The 27,310-nt window shown below is 38.0% G+C and overlaps 2 protein-coding genes and 1 long non-coding RNA gene across 4 annotated transcripts in view; 2 read left to right on the plus strand and 1 right to left on the minus strand.

Moving 5' to 3' along the window:
- LOC143711053 (E3 ubiquitin-protein ligase TRIM35-like) overlaps nucleotides 1-27,310 on the plus strand; it is a 242,540-nt gene that overhangs the window by 54,054 nt on the left and 161,176 nt on the right. The window lies entirely within an intron of this gene.
- LOC143710912 (uncharacterized) overlaps nucleotides 1-27,310 on the minus strand; it is a 195,562-nt gene that overhangs the window by 42,561 nt on the left and 125,691 nt on the right. The window contains exon 1 of one of the 2 annotated variants that reach the window (XM_077202153.1): nucleotides 93-149. The exons of the other annotated variant lie outside the window; for it this stretch is intronic. The gene's annotated coding sequence lies outside the window, so the exon portion shown is untranslated. Of the gene's footprint in view, nucleotides 1-92; nucleotides 150-27,310 lie in introns of those variants that run through there. 2 annotated transcript variants of the gene reach the window in all.
- The window catches only part of LOC143710924 (uncharacterized), a 54,100-nt gene continuing 30,982 nt past the window's right edge, over nucleotides 4,193-27,310 (plus strand). Inside the window, exons 1-4 of the long non-coding RNA XR_013194691.1 lie at nucleotides 4,193-4,383; nucleotides 4,465-4,575; nucleotides 5,180-5,324; nucleotides 26,197-26,304. This is a non-coding gene — a long non-coding RNA (uncharacterized LOC143710924). The remainder of the gene's footprint in view (nucleotides 4,384-4,464; nucleotides 4,576-5,179; nucleotides 5,325-26,196; nucleotides 26,305-27,310) is intronic.

Raw genomic sequence — 27,310 nt, forward strand, 5'->3', positions numbered from 1 at the left:
AGCTCGCATGTTTCTCTGGAGAAAAGAGTCTTAAGACCTTATATAAGATATAGAAACAGTCAGTTTTCTATGAAGCGCGAAAATATTCTTACCGTTGTCTCCATTCGAGCTGCCATCTTGCAGACAGCATCTCTCTCTAGCAATTCAAGTGCCAAGTGGTTTCTGAGCGTCTATGTTTCTGAGGAACAACAAGGGGCGTTTCCTAACTTTGGCGCGTTTTCAAGAGGTGTTTTTTAACTATCCTAAGGTAGGCCTACGGAAGCCTAAGAGGCCATGTATTATTTTTTTCTTTCTTTCTTGTTTTCTCCTGATTGCAACTAATATCATAAAAAAATAATAACTTATGTCAAGATCATGAGAAATAATATATAAAATATTGCATGCTGCTATGACTTCCATAAAACAGGAAGCTATGCGTTTTTCCCATGGTTTTTCCCTATGGTTTTTCCCGAGTGCCTGCTAGACATTGGCTATGGAAACATTTTACTCATAAAATTCACAGACTTTGAAGAGCATCAATTATTATTACTTGTAGCTTATAGAAGGCAAAATATGGTTAATAAAAGATTCATATATTAAAGATCAATCAGTAATTTGTTTTGTTTTGTTGTTGATTTTTTTTTTACATCTACAGGATATTTCTTTTGACTTGTATAATTCTTGTCAAAATATAACTATTGTAGCCTTTATTTTACATAGGCTACACTTTTAATTAGGCATAGCCTAATAATAATAATAAATATAGCAATTTTCATACATGGAATGCAACTCAAAGTGCTTCACAGGCATAAAAACAAATAATGAGAATACAATTTCACACAATATCAATATAAAATATTCAAAAACAACTAGGCTATAAAAGGTTCACAATGTAAATTAAAGAAATTGACAAAACTTCTCACTCTTGGCTAGTTCCTATCCCAGCAGGGATACAGGGAAATACGACAAATACACATACTCTTTTACTCTATCTGATTATTTGGGATTCTCGTAGTTATTTATTTCTGAAACCGCATTCAGAAGTTTCTGGAGCTCAAACAGTGAAAATTGCTTCACTAAATTTATCTCCAGAAGAGCTTTCTTGTCCCATGTGTCATGAAATCTTCAAGTCTCCTGCTCTTCTGTCATTTCTGTAAAGAGTGTCTTCAACAGTTCTGGAGAACCAAGAAAACTTAGGAGTGTCCTGTCTGCAGGAGATGAGCCTCCATGTAATCTTGTGTTAAAAAACTTGTGTGAGTCGTTCCTGAAGGAGAGAAATGAGAGGCGTTCATCAGGATCTGAGGAGATCTGCAGTTTACACAGTGAGAAACTCAAACTCTTCTGTGTGGAGGACAAACAGCCTGTGTGTGTCGTGTGTATTAATTCACAGAAACACGACAATCAGACATTCAGACCCATCAGTGAAGTGTTTCCATCATATAAGACGGATTTACAGATGAGGATAAACACTTAAGCTTGTGATATTAATATATTAATATAATATATCAAATAATTTAACAGATTTTAATTTTAATTTAATTCTTAATACAGCACTGAAGTCCTTACAAGAGAAACTTAAACACAAAGAAAACATTAAAGGAGAGTTTGAGAAAAGAGTTCAACAAGGTGAGGATTGATTCGACAGACATATTTACAAGTTTGATTAGAACTGAAATGATTTGTCTGGCACAGAAATGTTGGGTATACATTTTCTTCACATGCTCGTCCTTGGGCAGTGAAAAAAAACTGGCTTTACCTTCATATTGTAGAGCACAGCTTCTTCTCGACATGATGCTATCCAGTATCCACAGGATTTTTTTTCAGAAAAACCGAGTTGAGGTTCAAGTTTTCCCTGGTTTCTGCACGTGCAATAAGTGGGCAGGCAATATGCTAATGTTTCGTCTTGACGTCACGACGAAACGGCTTATGACTCGTTTGAAAAACGATTAATTTCATTGACTCAGAGTCGACTATTACTTTTGAAAGACAATAACTTTATAAACGGTGCACTTTCAGATTTAAAACTTTGCAGGATGTTTTCATTCACTTAGAGCTATGTTACACACAACATGAAAGGTCATTTTCAAAAATCCACAATACACAGCAAAATCCCCAGTGTTAAATCAACACTGCTCGGAGCAAATATGGTCCCACTCTACAGAGTGTTAAAATAACACTGAAGCAGTGTTAAAGTTAATTAGATAATTAAGTGATTAATTAAGTGTTGATTGAGCATTAGTGATGCACACCTGCTGTTAACAAACAGAATCACTGAAGGAAAGAGAAACACAAGAACTACAACTGACTTTTAGTCACAGCCTTAGATTAAATCAACTGAAGATAAAAAGAAGACATTACATCTGTGAAGATCTCAGCAGGAGGATTAAACAACTCCACAAACAGCATTACCAGCTTCACTTATTACTAAACAGACTGACTTTATTTCTGTTATATGTCTTTGGACAAAGGTTTAGACGTCGATGTTTTGAAATTGTTGGTCACCATTATGGTGATCAGTATTTCCTTTGGTTGGGCAGTTTGACTCTTGTCATTTAAAGTGCAATTTTGGTCTTTGTTATAATGTTTACCAAAGCACATAATGTGTTACAAAGGTAGCCAAAAATACGAGACATTCAGGTGTTATAGTTTTCATTATTATAAAGTTGAATGATTCACTAATCTTATCCCTGACAAAAGTTGTCATTTGTTATTAATAACTATCACTTTTTTTGACACAGAGCAGACATCCTGAATTAAAATATTTTATATACATTGCAGAATTTTTTTGAAAATCATTATTATTTTTGAAACAACAGACATCAATAATCAGTGTATGAATCTCAACCATGGTGACATGCTTCATGCTGCAATGCATGCTGGGAGCCATAAGTTTTATACTATGGTGCCTCCCAGAATGCTTTGCGGCATAAAGCATGTCACCATTGTTGAGATTCATATGGGGATTCTTGATGTCTGTGTGTTGGTCCAAAGCTTACTTTCCCAATAATAATAAAAAAAAAAAATTAAATCAGCTTGATGACTGATCTGTAGAAAGAAATCAATGTTATTAATAACAAATAACCATTATCAGTACATGATCAAATTTGTGAATTTTTGTACTTTATGATGTTGAAAACTATTATAGGCCTATCACCTGACCATCTTTGTTTCTGGCTTTCTTTGCAACCTTTGTGTGTTTTGGTAAACACTGTTACAAGGACCATGAAATCACATAATAAGACAATAAGAATCAAATTGCCCCCCTAAAGGCAATACTGTTCACCATGATGGTGATTTTTAAATGGTGACTAAAACATCGACATCTAAACCTCTGTTAATTCTCAATAAAAACTTCTGTAGAAGTCTGACAGAAATAAAGTCAGTCTGGTTAGTAATAAGTGAAGCTGGTAATGCTGTTTGTGGAGTTGTTTAATCCTCCTCTGCTGAGATCTTCAGAGATGTAATGTCTTATTTGTATCTTCAGTTGATTTAATCTAAGGCTGTGACTTAAAGTCAGTTGTAGTTCTTGTGTTTCTCTTTCCTTCAGTGATTCTGCTTGTTAACAGCAGGTGTGCATCACTAATGCTCAATCAACACTTAATTAATCACTTAATTATCTAATTAACTTTAACACTGCGTCAGTGTTATTTTTACACTCTGTAGAGTGGGACCATATTTGCTCCGAGCAGTGTTGATTTAACACTGGGGATTTTGCTGTGTAGGGGCCCTTAAATCTAGTTGTTTACAGTCATCATATTATAATGATATTAATAATGCTTTTATGGGGCTTTTTTTTTTTTTACTTTTCTAAACCGTGTTCCTCAGAATCAGGAAAGTCCTTTGAGGGTGAGTAAACCATAATTTCCATAGTTTTGACATTTGTTTTTAGTGAACTAACCCAATTAACCTATACAAAACCTGTAAATCTGTCTGGTTGGTCTAGTTTGATGGTTTTAAGTGGGTTTTGCCTCTTTTCTCACTGCTCAACCAAAAATATCAGCTTAAACCAGCTGAAACTAACCAGTCAAGATGAATTTCAGAAGTTGTTAATTGTGTAAATGATGATCTAAATTCATTTTGACCAATGGTAAAGCATATACTATAAAACTTACACAGAATAAATCATAGATCTTGTGGATTCAGTCAGAGAATGTGAAAGTGATTTTGTTGCTCATTGTGACTTTACCACAAACTTACCACAAAGTGCAGAAGTGAGTATAAACTGATGGTTGAGGTGAATGTGTGTGAAGGAGGAGGAGCATTACTGACACTGACAGTCAATGCTGTGACAGAAAACACACTTTTTCAGCAAGGGTGATTGAACTTCATCTCTTCATTTTTTCTTCCATCACAAGATGCATCTGCACATGTCCATTGCTCTTCTTTTTATTCTTCTCACTGAAGGTACAGAAACATATACAGTATATTGAAGATGTTCGGGATGTAAATAGGTCATTGAATGTTTATTTTTCATTGTCATTTCAGGATTCTCTCTGGAGTGTTATCAATGTCGTGATGAACTAAAATGTAACAAAACAATGAGATGTCACTATGAAGAGAGCAAGTGTGCGAGTTCAAGAAGAGTACAATATATAGGTAAGTCAAGAGTGAACAATTACTTTTGTTGAACTTGAAAATACTTCTAAAATGATTGGAAAATCTTATTTAAAATAGTTTTAGAAGGTATTGCATGTCATGTCGAACAACGCTTTTACAAAGTATTTCCAATTAGTTACCAATTTTAGAGGTATAGTGATAAAAACATTTTAAGTCACAATTTATGTACAACAATTTTTACACACACACACACACACACACACACACACACACACACACACACACACACACACACACACACACACACACACACACACACACACACACACACACACACACACACACACACACACACACACAGAGACACAGACACAGACACAGACACACACACATACATACAGTATATATATATATATATATATATAACATCCGGATATAAACTATTGTTGTATAGAACTTGGATTCGTAAAAGTCTCATGAAAAATTTCTGTTTTTGGGTTTGAAATGAATGCAGTTCAATACAAAAACAATAAACTTTAAATAAAGTTGGTATCAAATTTGTGTCATAACTGACCTCCATGTATTTTATGCAGTTTAAAGCCAAGCTGTTACTTCCTTCTTTTGTTTCCTGTTTTGTATTTAGCTGGTGTAAAGCATGAAACTATTGAAGAAGCTTGTGTTGGGAGCAAGTAAATGTAATAACTGGTCTTTTACTGCAACACCCTACAGAATTGAATATTCTGTCCAGTGCTGCGACACCGACATGTGCAATGCCAGACCTGCCCCAGGTATGCTTCTTTATTAAACCATGAATTAATGCACATTTAAGCAGATATATACAGCTAGTTCTGGTTCTGGTTCTTGAATCTGATTGGTTGAGAACCCTTTCCAGCCAACAGATATTACACTAATATCAAATGAGAACCAATTTGTATCTCTCCACATGTATCTACAGGATCTACACAGGCAGCATTTCTCACAGTGAGTGGCGATTGCCAAGGAGCAGTTTTTTTTAGTTGCGAGTGTAGTTATTTAAACTTCCCACATGAAAAAATACTATATTATTGTAAAATTACTCTAGTAAATACTATAGTGTTTTTGAACCATACACAGCAAAACACTGCTCAGTGTTTATATGAGTCAACACTCAGAGTGTTATAAGTAACTCTGAAGCAGTGTTTAAGTTAATGAGATAATTAAGTGATCAATTGAGTGATGATTGAGTATTATTGAAGACACTTGATGTTAACAAGCAGAATCCCTGAAGGAGAAAAATCACTATTTTCACTACAGTGTTGAGTTCTTGACCATTACATTTTTAACTTTTGATTTTGTTTGGTCTGTTGTAACTGAGTTATAACAGCCAGATTACCAAAGAGAAAATGTGATCTGATAGTGTTCATTGTGATTTTAAGTGACTTTTTATTAGCTTGTTTTCTAATGTTCAGAGTTGATCTGTTTATCTGAATAAACATGTTTGTCACCATTGCTGAGATTCATACATAGATTTTTGATGTGTGCCTACACAAAGATATGTATTAAAGGGGTGGTTGACTGCTTTTTTTCTTTGCATGATTGTGTTTATGGGGTGCAATATAACATGTCTTTGTGTTTTTTTTAAAGCCTTATTTTTCATAAATTTCACCTTTATTGTAAGCCGCTTTCTCCTCTGTCATTTGAACGACCGGTTGACTTCCTGATTCTATGAAACCACTCCCTCAGAAACAGGCAATGGGCTCAGATTGGTTAGCTGGGCCGGTGTGTTGCAATTGGCTAAACTGCGTAGCGCACATTGTCCGGAAACTTCGCGCCCATTACATTTACGGGCAAAAGTTGCATGTGCTCCGGTCAAATGTAAATAATGATGTCAATACTGCCGTATCAGTTTGAGCCAGAATCGGACCCAGAAAGCGGCAATGAAGAGAGTCAAGCAGAACCTCCCCAAACACGGCTCTTACAAAACGTTTCTGAATGGTACATTTCTGTATTATTATTATTATATTCTAGTATTATTATATAAGAATTTCAATACGCTGTTACTTTAAAATGCTACTGCTGCTTGTTTGCTTTTGAGATACGGTTTGCTGTTGCGATTACACATAATTTTTTTAACTTTATACTCGTTTGTATTATACACACAAAATAGCATCGAACTAACTGGCTACTATAAACAAACAGCGTTGGCATTGGTTTACATTCTTCATCAAATCGAAAAATTACGTCATAAAGTATACATGGAAAATACATTTACAAAATTAGTACATAATTACAAATTCAGGTCCAAAATGTTTGTACGCGTTTGTCATAGACACACGAAATAGCATAACTAAGTGGCTACTAAAGCCAGCGCTGGCCTTTGTGTACGTCCTTGATAAAACTAAAACATTACGTCTAAAATTATACATGCAAATACATTTAAAATTATTAAGTCTTACTTACAGGTTGTGGCCCAACAACTGCTGCCTCTGGTTTTAAAGTTGGAATTGCTTCATGCTTTAGTAACAGTTTGTTGTTGAATCCGGCATTGAATTTGTGGAGATTCTGGAAGCTGTCTTCTGTAAAATGCGCAGCACAGAGAGCTAAATTACGATTGTAATTTTCTGGAACATAATCAAACATAAATTGTAGCCATTGTTGACGAACCACAGCGTCCGTAGGAAGCCCGAACACAGAAGACCTGACAGCTGGGTGAAAATAACACACTTTCGACGGCATGGCTACTGCTCTCCACTATAACTCTTCCTCTTTGACAAAGCCGCAGAAATATGGCCATGCCCCCTTTTTTGCATATTCCGAAGGGAGGGTTGATGTAAATTTATGGGTTAGTTACGTATAAAACCCGGGAAGTATCTTGTTGTAGTCCCATTCAAGTCGTTTTTGTAGGCATTAAACTTCCTGGTTTTTAAAAGACGATATCTCTGCTTACATTGAACTTTCAGCGCAGCAACTTTGCAGATACTGTTCATGCACCAACAGCAACATTACACACTATTTAAAATGAAAAAAGTGAAATCGAAATCAACCACCCCTTTAAAAAATGAATGCTTTACAAGGACAGTGCTGTTATATTCAATAAAGTAAACCAAACTCAGAAATTTGGTTCAGTGATTCAGTTCAGTGATTCAGGTAAAAACAATAATGATTGTTAAAACATAACCAACACTACAGCAGCCAAACTAAATATAAAGTAAAAAATGTAAGGGTCAAGAGCCCAACTAAAGCAAACACTGATCATCATAATGGGGACTTAAAATTTGTGATTTTCTCCTTCAGTGATTCTGCTTGTTATCATCAGGTGTCTTTAATAATGCTCAAACATCACTCAATTAATCACTTAATTATCTCATTAACTTTAACACTGCTTCATTGTTACTTATAACACTCTGAGTGTTGACTCATATAAACACAGAGCAGTGTTAACCTGTTAACTGTTGCCAGAGCGCCGACGCACTGAAGCGTTTTTTTGTTTAAATAGTTCAAAGTTACTATCATATTTAAAGTTATTACCTTGACAAACTATACATCATTAAAAAGATATAAGACTCAAGTTTCAGTATTTGACTACTATTGTATTCTGAGAAACTTATAGTGACAGTTATGTCTTAATTTGTGTCAAGGCAAGGCAAGGCAAGGCAAGTTTATTTATATAGCACATTTCATACACAATGGTAATTCAAAGTGCTTTACATAGAAGAAATTAAAATAATCAAAAGAAATCAGAATAATTAAAACAGTTTAGAATAAAAGATAAAATACAGAAATCAGAATAATTAAAACATAAAGTAAAATACAGTGCAAACAGTCGGACGAACAGTGGCACAGTGCTCATTCAGTAAATGCACAGCTAAACAGATGTGTTTTGAGTCTGGATTTGAATGTGGCTACTGTAGGAGCACATCTGATCTCTTCTGGAAGCTGGTTCCAGCTGCGGCTGGCATAGTAGCTAAAAGCAGACTCGCCATGCTTAGAGTGAACCCTTGGTATTTCTAGCCGATGTGATCCTAATGATCTGAGTGATCTGTTGGGTTTATATTCACTGAGCATATCTGCAATGTATTGAGGTCCTAGGCCATTGAATGATTTATATACCAGTAATAATACTTTAAAATCAATCCTAAATGTAACTGGCAGCCAGTGTAAAGACCTGAGGACTGGTGTGAAGACCTGAGGACTGGTGTCAGGAGTTATGTAATCAAAAAATGAGTCGATACCTTTAATATGCATTATGAGCGTCAGCCGGTCTCATTCAGAAAAAAACTCCTGTGAGGTCTTCATGACAGCGCTTGACAAAACAACGTCCCTCAGGGCTTTCAGCTCAAAAATGTGCAGGTTTGGAGAAATAGTGATAGATTCTCATAGGTTTACGCCAGAATTATATAGACAGGAATAATATTTATTGAATTTATACCCAAATGGGAAGATGTAATCATTATGAGCGCTGGATACTCAGATGTACTGTGTTTTCAATCCATAAAGGCAGCCTGAGGGCGCCCTGTGTGCACATTTAGTCCATATGGAATACATGAAGAAGTGCCATAATCATGTGACATTCAGGAAGTCCCTGACATAAACAAAGCTTCCAGAGATCGCTGTAACATGCAGATAAAGACGTTTTGAAGACAATAAACATGATTGCAATTATATTTGATTTACCTGTGTTCTTCGAACCATGTCAGGTATTCTCATAATAATAGATTATATTTATAATGTAATGCTAATCGATATAGACTTTATCATTGTGCAGAATACTATAAAATAATATATTTTCTGTCTGTTTTTTTTATCTGAAGCCAAATCAGATCACATAAGGTTATTTAAAACACTCGACTTGCGCTATAAAGTAATTTTGGAGCACAAACATGGTTTTAATCTCATAAATTGTCATGTATTGATGGTGTGGTAAGCTAACATGCCAGGTGCACCTGCCACCTAGCTGTTATTTTTATGAATTTTTCTAAATAGGAATGCTTACTGAAATGTTTATTTTTTTCAAGAAGGTCATTTGATACAGTTTCAAATGTGAAGTGAGAACTTTGAAAAAAGAAATTAGTGATTGAAACAGTGTGAATTATAATGTGTGACAATGTGAATTATTAGTAATTATAATGAAGACAAAAGAAAAACATATTTAGAACCATAACCAGGCCGGAGAGGTGTGAATGTGTGCAGGGGAGACTGAGACTGAATGGGGCTTGTTTGCACCACAAAACAATAGAGACAATAGAATAGATGCTTAGAAGATGACAATAAACATCAGTTTGCATTTTAGAGTCTAATCAAAATAAAGTCATATGACATGATCTTAAAAACATTTTACTAAATACAGAGTTTTCGACTTGTCATCCTCAGATTTTAAATATAACACTGTCAGACACTTTCAGTTTGGGTATGCCTATTTCTGGGGATTTTTCAAAAGTGGGGTTGCAGCTTAACAGGTTAACTTAAAACTGGGTATTTTGCTGTGTATGATTCAAAAACACTATAGAATTAATTTATAAAATGAGTTCAGTGATTGTTACGTTAAGGGGATTAATCGTTTTAGGTTTTTTACTTGGGACTCTAATTTTGAAAAATTACCTGACTAAGCAAGGGAGCAGCCATTTTAGTTTCAGTTTGCTTAGCTCTCTCAAGCATTAAGCTCCATGTGACTGCTGCTCCAGTTTTTCTTTAATGTTTATGCCTTCGAAAGCATTGTCAGTAAGTAATCATTGTAAAATGTGTAAACTGAGGATATTTTATTTATTTCCTATGCTATATTGGTAATAATTAAGTGTTGTTTTATTCACCAATTGCTCAACTGGTAACTATGCTCTGTTAGCCTTTATATTGTGTATATATTTTGTATTCTGTTTACTAAAAGCACTTTATTTGTGTATTGTTTTTGATAGTTTCACTCTCCTTTGAAGCATATTGGAGTAAACATCAGGAGTTTTGAAAAACTACACCCTGACTCCAGTCTTTATTGGAAGGGAGTTTGGCTTGCTGCTGAATTGTGTTCACACATATAGAAACGCACAAGGAGAGCAGTAAAGTGAAATGACATAAACTCAGCTGGCTGAACATCTTGGCAGACCCATACAGCAGCAAGTAGCGAGCATCATGGCTGAAAGGTATCCAAAAGAGACCACATCACGAAAGATACAAATTAAAAGTAACAGCACATCTGACAAATCTTCTAAAAGTTCCATAAGAACTTCAAGATCCTCAAGATCTTCAGTTGGTGTTGCTGCAGCACGTGCTAGAGCTAAGGCAGAGGCTGCACGAGCACGAGTTACTTTTGCAGAGAGAGAAATTGCGATTAAGGTGGACACAGCCAGATTACAAGCTAACTTGGAAGCCCTGCATCTGGAAAAAGAGGCTGCAGCTGCTAGTGCAGAAGCAGATATTTTAGAAGCAGCAGCAGAGTTTGAGGATGAGGAGCCGTATGAAAGGAAAAGTCACTCTTCATCGGCACAAAGCACAGAAAAACGTGTTTGTGATTATGTCAGGGACCAAGCTACATATCTTAGTGAGCAGGCCGACTTAGCAATTGATCAGTCTCACGATTGCAAATCTGAACCAGACCAAGTAACGGATCAGAACCAGTTAATCTCTCAAACTGAACCAAATATAGTGCATGTGAATGATAGCCAGTATGTCGTACTTGATGCATGTTCTTCATCTTCATCTCCAAGAGTGCCAAAACTGCAAAAAGTAAAACTCCAAAGAAACGTGAAAGAAGAGTCAAAAGAAATATCAGTCAGCAATAAATGGCAGCAACAGCCTAAGTGCAGTGGTGTATCAGGATCTTTGCCACAACACTCTGAAACTTCAGGCATGATGGACCTAGTGAAATATCTTGCACGCCGTGAGCTGGTGAGCAGTGGTTTAACACGCTTTGATGATCGCCCTGAAAGTTACAGAGCCTGGAGGTCCTCTTTTTTCAACACAATCAAAGACTTGGGTCTTACAGCCAGTGAGGAGCTAGACTTGTTGTCAAAGTGGCTTGGTAAAGAATCTTCAGAATATGTGAGACGTCTCAGGGCAGTTCACATAGCAAACCCAGACACAGCCTTGAAAACGGTCTGGAACAGGCTTGATGAATGTTACAGCTCACCTGAAGTAATCGAAAGTGCGCTGTTTAAGAAGTTAGACAGTTTCCCCAGGATTTCAGGTAAGGACAACCTCAAACTAAGAGAGCTCGGAGATCTTTTAATGGAGCTGCTCTCAGCCAAGGAAGACGGCTATCTACCAGGTTTAGCCTACTTAGACACTGCTCGCGGCATCAGGCCCATTGTTGAAAAACTGCCATACACCTTACAAGAGAAATGGATTTCTCAAGGCTCAAAGTTTAAAGAAGAATTTGGTGTCACTTACCCTCCTTTCTCGTTCTTTACTCAATTCATTTGCAATCATGCTAAAACACGTAATGATCCCAGCTTTGCCTTTTCCAGTAGTTGCCGCCCACAGTATGAAGGACCCATTGTAAAACACACTAACTTCAAGACGCCAGTGTTGGTAAACAAAACCGAAATCTCTCATAGTGCGTCCCAAGACAGAAAGCCTTCTAAAGATGATCCAGCCAAATACTGTCCCATCCACAACAAACCCCACCCTTTAAGGAAATGTCGAGGCTTCAGATTGAAAACAATCGATGAGCGAATAGCATACCTAAAAGAGCAAGGGATCTGCTTCAGGTGCTGCTCATCATCATCACACTTTGCTCGCGATTGCAAAGTCATTCTAAAGTGTGATGAGTGCAACAGTGACAGTCACAACTCAGCTTTGCATCCTGGTCCACCCTCATGGGCGCCCAAAATCCAAAGTCCTCCATTACTGCATGGCGGGGAGGATGTAAGAGAAATTCCAGTAACACAAGAGGTGAGCTCCCTTTGCACTGAAGTTTGTCACGGCCTTTCCACAAAATCTTGCTCCAAAATATGTCTTGTCAATGTGTTTCCTGAAGGGCATCCTGAAAATGCAGTAAAGATGTATGCTATGCTCGACGATCAGAGCAACAGATCTCTGGCCAGGTCAAGATTTTTCGACATATTCAACATCAATAGTAAAGCATCTCCTTACAGCCTAAAGACATGTGCTGGGTTGATTGAGTGTTCAGGAAGAAAAGCAAATGGTTATCGGATTGAAGCAGCAAAGGGTGGAATTAGTCTTGCACTTCCAGTATTAATTGAATGTGACGAAATACCCAACAACCGTGATGAAATTCCAACACCTGAAGCTGCTCTCCATCAACCTCACCTCAAGCATATTGCATCTGAAATCCCAGCTCTGGACCCTGAAGCCCACATCCTACTGTTGCTTGGACGAGACATACTTAGAGTTCATAAAGTGAGGAAACAAATTAACGGCCCACACAACACACCCTTTGGCCAAAAACTCGACCTAGGATGGGTGCTGGTTGGTGAAGTATGCCTAGGAGATGTGCACAAGCCCAGTGTTTCAAGTTTCAAGACGAACATCTTAGAAAATGGAAGACCCTCACTGTTTATTCCTTGTACAAGTCACGTACACATTAAAGAAAACATCACCAGCAACTTAACAGCTCTGCATACAGCTCATGACTTCGAAACCCACTGGAACATGAACACAGACAAGCTTGGTCAAACTCTATTTAAAAGATCAGAGAACGACAACAAGCCTGCACTCTCCATCGAGGACGAAGTCTTTCTAAAGATTATGGAGAAAGATGTTTTCCAGGATAATTCCAACAGTTGGGTGGCACCTCTTCCCTTTAGGTCTCCACGGCCAGTTCTTTCGAACAACAGAGATCAAGCTTTAAGCCGCCTCTCTTCCTTGCGACGTACCCTAGAACGGAAGCCAGATATGAAAGAACAGTTTGTAACTTTCATGCAAAAACTATTCGACAGTGACCATGCAGAACTTGCAGCTCCACTACCAAAGGCAAATGAATGCTGGTACTTACCTCTATTTGGAGTCTATCATCCCAAAAAAACCCGATCAGATCAGGGTAGTATTTGACTCCAGCGCACGGCATGAAGGTATCTCTCTCAATAATGTGCTCCTCACTGGACCAGATCTTAATAACAGCCTCATTGGTGTCCTGATGCGCTTCAGGAAAGAGTCTGTAGCAGTGATGGCAGACATACAACAAATGTTTCACTGTTTTGTTGTGAGAGAAGATCATAGAGATTACCTACGCTTCCTATGGTACCGTGATAATGACCTTAACAAGGACATTGTTGAATACAAGATGAAAGTCCACGTGTTTGGCAACAGCCCATCCCCGGCAGTAGCAATTTACTGCCTAAGACGAGCAGCAGAGAAGGGTGTGCCGCAACATGGTCAAGACACCAGACACTTTGTGGAACGTGGATTCTATGTGGATGACGCACTAATTTCCTTGCCAACTGAAGAGGAAGCAATAGACCTACTAAAGAGAACACAATCATCCCTCTCCGAATCAAACCTGCGGTTGCACAAGATTGTATCCAACAGTCTACAAGTACTCAAAGCATTCCCAACTGAAGATCACGCAAAGGACATCAAAGACCTCGATCTCAGTGGAACAATTATGCCTACACAACGCAGCCTTGGTCTGAATTGGGAAACTGCGACTGACACATTTACATTCAAAGTATCAGTCAACGACAAACCATTCACACGCCGTGGTGTCCTATCGGTAATCAATAGTCTCTTTGATCCTCTCGGTCTTGTGGCTCCTGTCACTATACAGGGGAGGTTTTTACTCAGAGAGCTATCCATTGAAGGAACGGACTGGGATGAACTTTTGCCACAAGAGAAACGCGGTGAGTGGGAATCATGGAGACATTCATTGAAAGACTTGCAACACCTCCACATTCCTCGTCCTTACGCACCCAACTCCCATTCAAAGGCAAAGCACAAAGAAATCTGTGTTTTCTCTGATGCGTCAACAAAAGCCATAGGAGCTGTAGCATATCTCAGGGCAGTAGATGGAGATGGACAGATCAGCATTGGCTTCATCTTAGGAAAAGCAAAACTGACGCCAAAAGACCAGCCTACTATACCCCGATTAGAGCTTTGTGCAGCAGTCTTAGCAGTGGAGGTAGCAGAACTCATTGTTCAAGAGATTGACTTCAAACCAGATGCTATTACCTTCTACTGTGATAGCAAAATTGTACTTGGCTACATCTATAACGAAACTAAACGTTTCTACGTCTATGTCCACAACAGGGTACAGAGAATCAGACAATTTTCAGAACCAAAGCAGTGGCGATACATACCCACAGAGCACAATCCCGCTGACATTGCTTCTAGATCCATCCATGCATCTCAACTCGTGAAATCTAACTGGTTTACAGGTCCGGCATTCCTGCATAAGTCACATGAAGATGACTTCATTATGACAGATAACTTTGCACTTGTGGACCCAGATTCAGATACAGAAATCAGGCCAATGGTGACAGCTTGCCACTCAGAAATTAAGGATAAACAACTCACCTCTGACAGGTTTCAGAGATTCTCCTCTTTGAAATCCTTACAGAGAGCCATTGCATCGCTCATCCATGTAGCTTGCTCTTCTAAATCCACCAATGAATCTGATACATGCAGCGGTTGGCATCTTTGTTCAAAAGCACACAATGTAGGTGAGCTGCTAAAAGCCAAGAATGTGATAATCCGCTCTGTGCAAAAGGAATCATTCAGTAAGGAGATTGAAACACTCTCTAAGGGAGGAAACATAAGCAGCAAAGTTCCACTCTCAAAACTGAATCCTTTCTTAGATGAGGACGGCCTACTCAGAGTCGGAGGCAGATTAAAACTGGCAGATTTAAGCTACCCAGAAAAAACCCCAGTCATATTACCTGGCAAGCATCACGTTTCTGCATTACTCATAAGGCACTACCATGAACGCGTGGAGCACCAAGGCCGCGTATTCACAGAGGGGGCCGTTCGTGCTGCTGGATTATGGCTTATTGGAGGCAAGAGATGCATAAGCAGTATTCTTCATGCATGTGTAACCTGTCGTAAACTTCGTGGTAAACTAGAAGTGCAGAAAATGTCAGACTTGCCACCAGAACGACTAAGTGTGTCACCACCGTTTACTTACACTGGCTTAGATGTCTTTGGCCCTTGGACAGTGGTAGCTCGCCGCACAAGAGGAGGTCAAGCTCACAGTAAACGCTGGGCGGTGCTTTTCACCTGCATGAGCACCCGTGCAGTTCACATTGAAGTCATTATGTCTATGGACTCTTCGAGTTGTATCAATGCACTTCGCAGGTTTTTCGCGATCCGTGGCCCTGCAAAACAACTGCACTCTGACTGTGGAACTAATTTCATTGGCGCTTGCAACGAGCTTGAATTCCACAAAGTGATTAAGGAAACCAAGGTGCAAAGATACATCAATAACGAAGGATGCACATGGGTTTTCAACCCACCACACTCCTCACATATGGGAGGCGTATGGGAGCGAATGATTGGTCTGGCTCGTAGAATTCTTGACTCAATGCTGATGCGGGAAGGACACTCTAACCTCTCTGACGAAGTGCTTTGTACACTTATGGCAGAAGTGACAGCCATTATTAACAGTAGACCTCTAGTACCTGTTTCTATGGATGCAGACTCACCCTTGATACTTACCCCTGCAATGCTCTTAACACAAAAAGCAGGTTCTCCACCTCCAGCAGGAAACTTCTCCGAAAAGGACATCTACAAACGCCAATGGCGGCAAGTACAGAGCCTAGCCAACCAATTCTGGTGTCGCTGGAAACAGGAATATCTGCAAACACTGCAAGTTCGTCACAAATGGCAGGATCCATACCCAAACATCCAGGGGGGTGACATAGTACTACTTAAGGACAATCAAGTAGCCCGAAATGAATGGCCTATGGCACTCGTCACAAGTATTTTCCCTGGTCAAGATGGAAAGGTTCGAAAAGTTGAACTTAAAGTGACTAAAGAAGGGTCCAGCAAAACTTTCTTCAGGCCTATATCTGAAGTCATTCTCCTGCTTAGAAAATAAGAAAACTCCTTTAAACAGATGGTTATACATGACATCTTTATAGATGTCAGGCGGGGAGTGTTACGTTAAGGGGATTAATCGTTTTAGGTTTTTTACTTGGGACTCTAATTTTGAAAAATTACCTGACTAAGCAAGGGAGCAGCCATTTTAGTTTCAGTTTGCTTAGCTCTCTCAAGCATTAAGCTCCATGTGACTGCTGCTCCAGTTTTTCTTTAATGTTTATGCCTTCGAAAGCATTGTCAGTAAGTAATCATCGTAAAATGTGTAAACTGAGGATATTTTATTTATTTCCTATGCTATATTGGTAATAATTAAGTGTTGTTTTATTCACCAATTGCTCAACTGGTAACTATGCTCTGTTAGCCTTTATATTGTGTATATATTTTGTATTCTGTTTACTAAAAGCACTTTATTTGTGTATTGTTTTTGATAGTTTCACTCTCCTTTGAAGCATATTGGAGTAAACATCAGGAGTTTTGAAAAACTACACCCTGACTCCAGTCTTTATTTGAAGGGAGTTTGGCTTGCTGCTGAATTGTGTTCACACATATAGAAACGCACAAGGAGAGCAGTAAAGTGATTGAGGTCAAATGATGATTATGTTAAAACATAACCAACACTACCTGATGAACTTTTCTCTTTGTTCATCTGGCAGTTATAACTCAGTTACAGCAGCCAAACTAAATCTAACGTTAATAGTAGGGCTGTCGCGGTGAAGGAATTTCCCTTGCGGTCATTTTGAGTGGCTCAATAGCGCGAATATTTATTTATTTATTTATATTTATTTTTTGCTATATAAATACGTGTTATGATGTGGTCAGCATACACAAAAACAATGTAACCAATGTAACCGAAACTAAACAGCGTCTCTGCACATTGAAAGACTGTCACTCAGCGCGCAGTTGTTACGCCAACGGACTGTCTTTGAGTGAGTCATTAAACCGTTAATTCAACGAAAACGTTCAAAAAAGCTGATTCCTTAAATGATAGATGTAATGAAACAAGGTGTTAATTATTTTTTAACTTTGAGCTCCACTTTTCAAGGCTCAGCTGGCCAGCAATGCTTCACTTTTGGGCAAAGCTGAAGCAATGCTTCGCTTAATAGAGAACATTGATTCAATGCGTGAGTCGCTGCTTTCCCCCCACGGCTTCCTCGCGCTGTGTAATGCTGACCAGCGCTGACGTCATTCATGGTAAATACCCTTACACGTTAAAAGGATGATAGCCTATGACAAATATTTCGCTTTCCTTGGAAACGGCAACCTTTTTCACGAATATACATGACTTGACTTCAAAGACAGACGCAGGTAATCGCATGCGCTCAGTCGATCACATCACATTCACTGTCTGTTTAGGCTTAAGTCCAAATCCACGAATCCTCTGTACAAATCACCATGATAAACAGTCTTGTTAACATTATTAACTTATTTAACATTCAATACAAATGGTACGAACTACGAAGGGTGGCCTTATGAAAAAAGAAAACGCGGTTCGCGGTTGCTGCGGTTACTTGCATTCCTCTGCGGTTGGCCTGTCAGTAGCACGGTACTGCAATTTTGCGGTTATCGCGACAGCCCTAGTTAATAGTTTAAGGATCAAGATCCCAACTAAAGCAAATACCGATCACCATTATGGTGACTAAAATGCGATTTTTCTCCTTTGTTGATTCTGCTTGTTAAAATCAGGTGTCTTCAATAATGGTCAATCATCACTCAATCAATCACTTAATTAGCTCATTAACTTCAACACTCTTAAGTGTGGACTCATATCCCAGGAGTGTTAATTTAACACTGGAGTTTTTGCTGTGTACAAAGAGCCGTAGTTAACTGTCAAGCTGAGCCATATCGCATTAATTATCGCTGGCGATACGTCCGCGATATTGATGTGATATGGCTCAGCATGTCAGTTAACTACGGCTCTTTGTAGTAAATGCCGCTCCATCTGAAAGCAGGTGAAGGTGATTTACTACTAATCAAGGAACCGGCTTTACTGACGAGATGCGCATAACAATGTCATGCGATATATCGCTCAGCCCTATTTTAAATACAAATTACATTCCCTCAAAGTATTTAATTACAAATTACATTTGATTTATTTTTGTTAAGGAAAATACAAATTACATGTATTTGAAATACGTATTTATTTACTTTTGAGTATTTTGTAATTAAAATACTGCCCATCTCTGTTCATATATTCATTCAGTTAAAGGTGGGGTATGTGATTCTCTTTTTTGTCCATTTTTTCAAAATAACTTGAAATCCTATTCCTAACCCACTTACAGCCACTGAGTTAGAAGCACTGAAATGAAAATTAAGTAATTTAATCATCTGTGGAACGGGCAGGACTCAAAAAACTCCAGACAATCATTTCCAAGACCACCTAGAATCATTGGACAGTAAGTTCGTCAATCAAACGGTCGTACCACACACCCCTCCCCCCAGCGCGCGTGACCCCCTTCGTGCGCATACTCAAAGCTTGTGACGCATGCGCATCTCGTCAGTAAAGCCGGTTCCATGATTAGTAGTAAATCGTCATTACAATCTCTCGCGCATCTGAGTTTTCGCTCGTGCGTGATTGCGCGTCCATGTTCTTCGAATGGGTGGAGTCAGGGCCAGCGTTGGAGGAAAGAAGGTAGGACCATTTGAATTGTGTATTTTTAAAATCTGCCGGTCGTTTTCCAAATCACATACCCCACCTTTAATGTAGCAACCCAAGTTCATATCAGGCATCTTCACATCGCTGCCTGCATACAGCAAAGTCAGTCATATGTGAGGCTAATGCACAATCAAATCTAATAATCAAATTAATGGACACATCTATCTTATGACTTATACAACAAACAAATGTTTTGTGCGGGACACAGTAAAAGAGGGAGGCGGCATGTTGTCAGCGAACCGACAAGCAACCTAGTCACTCCTTCAAAATGCGCAAACGCGCACAGACAGCCACACATACACTATTGGTCTGGTCACTCTGGTGACGGCGCACCAGGACTTGAATAGGCTAACGTTACAGTCAGAAAACATTGTGTCAGCAGTACAGCTTTAAAGTACAAAAACAGCTTATTATCGCTCCTACAAACTGCGCTAGGCGCACACACTGACACGCAATGAGCATCTGGCGACGGCGCACCAGGATTAAAAAAAGAGAACTACAAAACAGCATTTTAACCCTTACGAAATGCACCATAATCGCACAGATAGACCTACAGTACAAATGTGGCAGAGGTGACGGCGCACCAGGGTATGGAAGAGAGAACATTTTGGTGTCAGCGCACAGCAGGCCTATAACTGTTAGCCCACCATCAGACAACACACATAAGCCAATATAAGGGTTTTAAAAATAATAAATAAATGAATAATTTACGTTTTAAAGGGGGTGCTTACTTTTATTTGTAGACGAAACTCCTTTTCCTCGATTTACTGAAGCCTATATATAAAACGCATTTGCAGCTGCACAGCTAACGTTAGCACAGTGAGCGTATGGCTCATAGGCTGTGCTGCGGCAACTGCACATCCAATGGCACGGGCGCCTCTGACGTGAATGGAGCAGAACAGACTTTCCTCCTTGGCTCTTATTTCCATTGAAAAGGAGAGACTCATGAAATTGAGAAATTCACCCAACAAAGAGGACTTTTACAACAAAGTAATTGACATCTTTGTCCAGAGGGATAGACGCATGGACTTCGTCTACAACGGTTTCCCGTTAGCGACCACAGCTCTTTTTTCTTCATAGGACACTTCCAACGCTAGGCGGCGCTAGATGCTAAGTAGCGGGAAGCGCGGAGTGAGTGAGAGCGAGTGGATCACGTGACATGAAGCAAGCTCAGTCTCTGCCTCAATGTTGATAATTCAAGACAGCATGAGAACTTAAAAGTTGTAAAAAAAAAAACCTTTCTTTTAGGCACACACAGACGTGAAGATTCAGTATATGCATCTCAACAATGGTGACGAGCAGAATATTCAATTAGGAAAAGTAAATTACATAGACTATTCAGATCATAATTTATTCATACCGCAATGCACGATGGGAGCCATTAATGAGTTGTGATTGGTGGCAACCACTGCAACATGCATTATTATTGTCACCATTGTTGAGATTCACAGGCTGATTATTGATGTCTATGTTTCTAAATAAATTATTTGAAAGTGTTTTGATCAGAACAATGTTTATTAGATATTTTGGATTATCAGAAAAATACTGATAATCATATGCTGTAGAATCACAAAGCTGTTGCTAACAAGTTAAACCAAACTATCTCAATAAGTATTATTTTTCAGATCACAGCATGATTATGCCAAAACTTAACCAACACTATCAGATCACATTTATCTTTGTTCATTTGACTGTTATAAATCAATGACAGCAAACAAACAAAATTTAAGTTGAAAGTATAAAGGGTCAAGAGTCCAACTAAAGCAAACATTGATCGCTATAACGGTGGCTTACAATTTGTGATTTTCTCCTTCAGTGATTCTGCTTGTTAACATCAGGTGTCTTCAATAATGCTCAAACATCACTAAATTAATCACTTAATTATCTCATTAACTTTAACACTCTTGAGTGTTAATTTAAAACTCATATCTGCATCATATCTTCCATCTGAAAGCAGGTGAAGGTGATTTACTACTAATCAAGGAACCGGCTTTACATAACAATGTCATGCGATATATCGCCCAGCCCTACTGCCTACCCTGCCTACCCTGACCGCACGTCCCTGGTTTGACTAAATTATCTCTCTCATGTAAAACCATTCTTATCAAATATATGGTGCCCATATAACAGGGGTTCTCAAAGTCTACATTCAAAGGTCCAGATCTGAATTTTCATCAATGTCAAAGGTCCGGAACGATTGGTTATTACAAAACTTATATTTTTAATAAACATGAAAAACAAATCAACAATCATTTTATGAAAAAAATAAGGTGCCTTTTGCATTCAAAATACATTAATAACAAGTGCAAAAGTGGCAAAACAATTAATTTAAGTGTCAGCATTTTTCTTAACAAAACACAACAAGAGGTAGGCCAAAAGTAACATGGTGCAAAATACAGAGACAAAATACAGCTAGACGGAGACACTGGGCTAAATGTTCATTAGTCAGTAGTTTTGCTGTCCGTGCCTCTGTGTTTTGTGGATATTGCCGTTCAAAATGTCTGTGTTTTGTTTCATAATGTCGTTTGACATTTCCACTCTCACAACTCCAACGGTCTCGTTACAAATCAAACAGAATGGCTTTGTGCCGGATTGGGGCAAAATGAACGAATAGCTCTCTGTCCAATCATCTTTGAAAACTCTATTTTCTTCGTCAACTTTTCTTTTCCTGGACAATGACATTCTCCACACCCATTCAAACGCTTACAGCAGTGAAGTGTCGCATCGCGCCTGATTACGTCAAAAGTCATACGGTCACTGGATGTCATGGGAACTAAATCACAGAGGAAAACTTTAAATATCTCGTCTTCACTTTAATTTCGGACCATCTCAAAAAAGACATAAAAAACTAAACAAATGATTTTAACATGCATTTATCAAAGTAGGAAATCCACACTTTTAATCCCTTACACACAATTAGTGCTCTTAAAATACGAAATGGAGGCGGGTCCGGATTGAATTCCCTCCGGGTTCGGATCCGGGCCGGAGTCCGGACTTTGAGAAGTATTGCCATATAAAAAAGTAGTAGTTATAGAAATGCAAGTAACCCCCTAAAAAATTGGTTTTACTAACTTCACATAACATTTCATGTAATGCCAGCTTTACAAATAGAAAGGACACAAAGACGTTGTTCACATACCTCCGTTGGATTCGAAAACATCATACCTGATGATGTCAGTACTATGCGATCCACTCCTTGGTTTGTAAAATCATCAGGGGAAAAATGATCGCTGCAGACCCTCCTCAACTTTAGTAAGTTTATGGGTGTGTTGATATCCATCCGAAGAGCGATCAACCATAACTTCAAGAGAGAAGGCTCATAAATTGGGAATTTGTGAAAACTCACCACTCCCGGATGAGTTCGCGCGAGCATACGTAATTTTTTTCTTTTACGACGGTTTAAACATCCCGGATAAGCGCAAATTAGTACCATTTTAATTAGCCATCTTACCTACAATCTCTGTTCTGTGTAAACAATGAGTGACAAACACGCGCGAGAGATCAGACCGCGCAGACCGAAACGCCCGCGCCCTCAGATCACTTGGACGTGGCTGTGGTTACAAGAGGTAAAAACGATATAAATACTGTTCGTTTTCTCACACAAACCGCTCGTTTCGTATCTTAGGCCATCAATGTGTACTTACATTTACGAGTCATTAAATCATGTTTAATTTGGACTTCTCTGTGATAGCTCTTTGAGGTGGTGACCATAGACCTGCATTATATGACTGACAGACAAGAACGGTTTGACCTAAAAATATCAAAATTGAAACTACTGCGGAAACAAAGACACCTACATCTTGGATGCCCTTGAGGTAAGCTAAAACATACCAAAAAATAATTTCAAAGTGAACTATCCCTTTAAAGGAGTTGCGTTTACTCCCGGTCCCGAACACTATTATTAAACAGTGTTGCGACATCCAGTGAGAAGCATTTCAATCTGACACATCTCTCCGTTACAAACCACAAATCACTCAATGATTTTAACTAGTTTTAATTTGGATGAAACAGCCTCAACATTTCCAACACGACTTATGAGGTAAATAGCAGAAACATTGTGCCATGAACGAAGTTAGAAGACTATAAATCCCCTAATCACCACCCTTACAAACATTTACCTTGAATATATTGTAGTAATTTACCATGGTTTTGGCCGAAATTTGGAATATTTATATTGAATAATATGTTATAGTCATTTATATTATATTAGATTTATTAGGGGGCTAGAGGATATATAATTAATTGTGTGTATACACAGCAAAATTCCCAGTGTTAAATTAACACTCAGTGTTTATATGAGTGTTATACGTAACACTGAAGCAGTGTTAAAGTTAATGAGTTAATTAAGTGATAAATTGAGTTATGATTGAGCATTATTGAAGACACCTGATGATAACAACCAGAATCACTGAAGGAGAAAATTAATGTTAAATGGTTACCATTATGGTGATCGGTGTTTAGTTTAGTTGGGCTCTTGACCCTTACTTTATTAACTTTAGATTTTGTTTGGCTGCTGTAATTTAGATATAACAGACAGATGAACAAATAGAAAAGGTGATGGTTGTGTTTTAACATAATTATTAGTTGGCCTGACTCACTGAGAGCATAATTTCTGAGTTAAGTTTACCTTACGGATTATAGCAGCACTGTCCTTTTAGAACATGGCATTTTTAACCTTTTCAATAAAGTCCAAATGATCAAATCAATTACAAAAAAAAAAAACCTTCTCAAAATGTATTTCAGGTAGGCACATACAGAATTCAATAATTAGTGTATGAATTTTAACAGTGGTGACAAACAGATCACCTCTGAACATAAGCTCATTATTTATTCATGTAGCAATGCATGATGGGAGCCATGAATGAGTTTTGATTGGTGGCACCCAGAATGCACCAGCAACATGCTTTATAATTGTCACCATTGTTGAGATTCACAGGCTGAATCTTGATCTCTGTGTTTAAAAAAAAAAAAAAAATGTTTGTTTGTGAAAAACTTTATTTGGATTATATTAATTTTCTTTTCAAGGACAGTGATGCTATAATTACTTAATTAAATCTAATTCAGAAATTGAGTTCAGTGATTCAGGTCAAATGATTGTGAAATAATGATCATATTAAAACACAACCAACACCATCAGATCACGTTTTCTCTTTGTTCATCTGGCTGTTATAACTCATGTACAGCAGCCAAACAAAATCTAAAGTTAATGATTTAAGGGTCAAGAGCCCAACTAAAACAAACACTGATCACCATAAAGGTAACTTAAAATTACGGTTTTCTCCTTCAGTGATTCTGCTGGTTAACATCAGGTGTCTTCAATAATGATCAATCATCACCCAATTAATCACTTAATTATCTCATTAACGTTAACACTGCTTCAGTGTTACTTACAACACTCTGAGTGTGGACTCATATAAACACTGAGAGTGTTAATTTAACACTGGGGTTTTTGCTGTGTAGTTTTTACCTGTTTAGGCATTTTTTATACAGTGGTAGGGAGTGAGTTGCCATGCATGGTTTTACCTATGGTTACGAAATCTCACTGTCAGAATATTTTAATTTAAGCCTATAATAATTATTAATAAAATAATTCTTACCAATAGCTATGATCTTGTATAATTCATATATTTGTACATAGCAGTAAATAAGTTATTTATTATGGTCTTACAAATCTGCATACTGCTGGGTACCACATTTCCAAGTCAAGTCAAGTCAAGTGACCTTCATTTATATAGCGCTTTTAACAATATAGATTATTTCAAAGCAGCTTTACAGTGACAATAGGAAACTAAAGCAACAGAGATTGTTTTGGCTTTACAGCAGCTCTAGAATAAAGTTATTGTCCAGCTAAAGTTAGTTTTGATTGATTCACTTCCGTCACAACGATCATTAGTTATTAACTTAGGGGCCGCTAACACGACACCGTTCTAACAGAAAATCTTTAATGCGATCCGGCCGCTCATTTGCATAAAACAGTGCCTGGTGGCTCTGAGAATTTTTATCGCTTCGGTGTAGTCACGTGAATCACAATTATCACGACAACGTTTTATCAGTACAGAGGTAAAGGGAAGGAGGCCTTCACAAGGGAGAGACTAGTTGACACTTCGGGACTGCGTTGTTGTTGTGTCCAGGCGCAGGTCCTTCATTAGATCCGGATACGGCCTGGATCCGGCAGACTGCGGTAAACCTCGGGATAAACAGAGAGACAAATATTAGCATAGACGCCATCCTTCTTATGATGTACAAAGTACATCATGATTTATAGGAAGTGTTCCCGGTTCCGGCTGATCTAAACTATGCAGCCTAACATTGAATTATAGAAGTCTATAATGTGTTATGTGTATGCTAAGCCAAAGAGATGTGTTTTTAGTCTAGATTTGAACTGAAAGACTGTGTCTGCTTCCCGGACAGTGTTAGGAAGATTGTTCCAAAGTTTTGGTGCTGAATAGGAAAAGGATCTACCGCCAGCAGTCGATTTTGATATTCTAGGTATTATCAACTGACCAGAATTTTGAGATCGCAATACACGTGAAGGACTATAATGCGTTAAGAGCTCGCTCAATTAAAGTAAATACAAAAGGCTACTTTTATGTTTACTTTAGCTTACTTATTGATACTGTTATGTTTCAATAAATAAGCTAAACCCACCGGCCCACCTCAACTTTTCGATTTAATAATCCGGCCCTCGAATAAAGCTAATTGAATAGTCCTGCTATTTTACTATAATGTACTACAGTATTTTTTCATGTGGTTTGAATATTTTTCATTTATAGAGATTTATTTGTTTATTGTATTTAAATTTTCTGAGATGTGAGCTCCAGGTCGTCAGCAGTCGTTCAGTGTTGAAAGCTTCATCTCGGCCAATCCTTCAGGAATTTACCATTGGCTCTGATGTGTTAAACATGAGATGCGATTTGTTTTGGGTGCATCTAACAGGATACAATCTTCTATCGTAATGCTCATTCATGATCCACAGCTGACAAATAGTTGTTTGAATTCCAGTGTTTCACAGACACAATGAAAATGTTCTTTAATTTCTTTCACAGACTTGAACTCTCAACGCAATAGGAAGAAATGTTACTCTTGCAACTGGGAGGGCTGCTCACAGAGAGTGGATTGTATGGGGAAAGAGAATCACTGCTTTATTGCAAATGGTAAGAATTAAGTGATGGATGAAAAAAATTAAATAGTTATTTTATCTTTTATTGCCGTCAAATATGATTAATTTATATATATTAGATACTTTACTTTATACAATAATTCCAGACATGACAATGCCAGTTTAAATGCGTTGCTACAACAATTCAGGTTGTCTTTCATTTATAATTCAACTTCTGTTTATATATATATATTTTTTCATTTCATCAGTGTTTATGAAAGGATGTGCATCTGAATTTGCATGCTAGTTGTCAGGACAGATGTTTGGACCCAATGTTAATGTCACATGTTGTAAGGGGAATCTGTGTAACGCTGTAGAGAGAGTCTCTCAGAGCTTCTTGTTTCTCTGCTGTTCTCTGATATGTTACTTCCTGCTGAACTGATGTCAGATTCTACAGAAAGACCCCACAGCAGCTTTCCCACGCTTTTTCACTTAACCATGGAAATACACTGAACAATTGAACATAATTTTGTTTATAAGAGTTACATTTTTTTTTGGGGGGGGGGGGGGGGGGGATCAGAACTAATAACAAACTTTTGACACACCATGGTTTATCAGAGTGTTGAAAATACTTAAATTCAACTCTTTTATTTTTTATATATACACTCAAATTGATATACTGATCTGATTATAAAATGTAGAGAAAATGAAGTATTTTAAAATACAAGCATTTTATTGGCCTCAGTCTTTTGGAACCCAGTATGTGTTTAAAAAATACAACAAATTATTGCATAAATATATTCAGACCACAAGAAATATGTTTATATAATTATTCAAAGAAAGAAAAGAAAATGAACTATGTATGTCCAGACAGAGCCTCAGTGTTTAAGTCGACATTAACAAATTCTATATTCTTTGAAATAACCACAGACACTTACACGAAACATCATGTGTATTTCCTTTACTTAGTGTTACCCACACACACACACACACACACACACACACACACACACACACACACACACACACACACACACACACACACACACACACACACACAC

This window comes from Siphateles boraxobius, unplaced genomic scaffold, assembly GCF_051911475.1.
Source record: "Siphateles boraxobius isolate OS27281-9 unplaced genomic scaffold, OSU_SipBor_1 49, whole genome shotgun sequence".
In the NCBI taxonomy this organism is placed as follows: Eukaryota; Metazoa; Chordata; class Actinopteri; order Cypriniformes; family Leuciscidae; genus Siphateles; species Siphateles boraxobius.